Below are 1663 nucleotides of genomic sequence, written 5' to 3'. Positions count from 1 at the left end.
AGACAGGTGTCCTATTTGTGCTGCTGCCCTGGACACATGGCTGGGGTCCAGCCACCCTTCTGTGAGTCTGGAGGATCTGTTTGGAGTCCCCACATGACCCTGGGTAGACTTCCTGTGCAGAGACTTCTGGGGGCCTCAGGGGAGGGGCCTGCTGTGCTAACATTGCCCCCCCTCCCCTCGCATCTGCCCACGCTGCCTCCATCCCTTGCCCTGAGGAACTTGTGGGACCACTCAGACTGAGGGACAGGGACACAGGCCAACATTCTGAATCCCCGAGAACCATACAAGTAGAATAGAGATGCAGGGTAGAAAGGCCATGAAAGGCCACAAGTGCCATGCTGGTCTGGGAAGGCTTCCTGGAGGAGGAAGGTCCCAAGAAAGTTGCTTCGAGGAAGGGGCTCAGCAGGCTGCGCTGGAGGGGAAGAGGCAAGAAAACAGCACTCCAGTCAACCAAATTCTGTCGGCGTGAGTCGTTGTCATTGTTACACAACTTACTGAGTGGTTAGTGTGTGCCTGGGATTGTGCTGAATGGCCATGACATGCTGTAAAGCATTTACTCAGAGACCTTGCTCGAGTCGGGCGTGGGTTTGCTGCGAGGATGACATACGACAATATACGTCAAGGCTTCCCTTGGCCCAGCACCTGGCACTTGATAAGCACCCAATAAACATCAATTACAGTTAATACCATGATCATGAATAGCACCTACAAAGTGGTGCACAAAATGGTGTGAATGTCCTCTTGCTGTGGATGAAGACACAGGCCCAGGGAGGGCTTGGGGTCGGCCCAAGGTTAAACTGGCCTGGGCGGGGTTTTGAAAGGTCCTGCTGACTCTCAGGGAACTGGCCCAGCCCATCTGTCCCTTACCCTCATGAGTGTTCAAGGCCCTCCCCAAAGAGCCCCCTCCCACCCTCCATCAAATGTTACTCATCCTCTAAGCCCCAGCTTAAACACACCTTCTCTAAGGAATTTCCTATGGCCCAGGCTAGTTTGGCTCAGTGGGTAGAGCGTCGGCCTGTGGACTCAAGGGCCCCAGGTTCAATTCCAGGCAAGGGCATATGCCCAGCTTGCAGGCTCAGTCCCCAGTAGGGGGTGTGCAGGAGGCAGCTGGTCAATGATTCTCTCTCTTCATTGATGTTTCTTTTTTAAAAATATATATTTTTATTGATTTCAGAGAGGGAGTGGTAGAGAGAGATAGAAACATCAGTGATGAGAGAGGATCATTGATTGGCTGCCTCCTGCACACCCCCTACTGGGGATCGAGCCCACAACCAGGCATATGCCCTTGACCAGAATCAAACCTGTGACCCTCCAGTCTGCAGGCCAATGCTCTACCCACGGAGCCAAGCCGGCTAGGGCTCTTCATTGATGTTTCTGTCTCCCTCTCCCTTCCTCTCTGAAATCAATAAAGATATATTTTTTAAAAAACAGAAATGTCCTGTGTCTGCTGTAGCCCATCCTTCAGAGGTTCACAGAGCCATGTGGTCACCCCCTTTCCCCACCACACGCACAAGAGTGTACACTGTGTGTGCTGCAGGAGCCAGGAGACATGGACCCCAGCTCTGGTTCTGTCACTGACTGTGCACGCCCAGGAAAGCCACCTCTCCTCCAAAATCAGGGAGTGTGACCAGGTGACCCCTAAGGCCCTGGCATCCTCTTAGCC

Source organism: Plecotus auritus (genome assembly GCF_963455305.1).
Source record: "Plecotus auritus genome assembly, chromosome: 4".
Lineage (NCBI taxonomy): Eukaryota > Metazoa > Chordata > Mammalia > Chiroptera > Vespertilionidae > Plecotus > Plecotus auritus.
Note: the sequence above shows the minus strand (reverse complement) of the source record.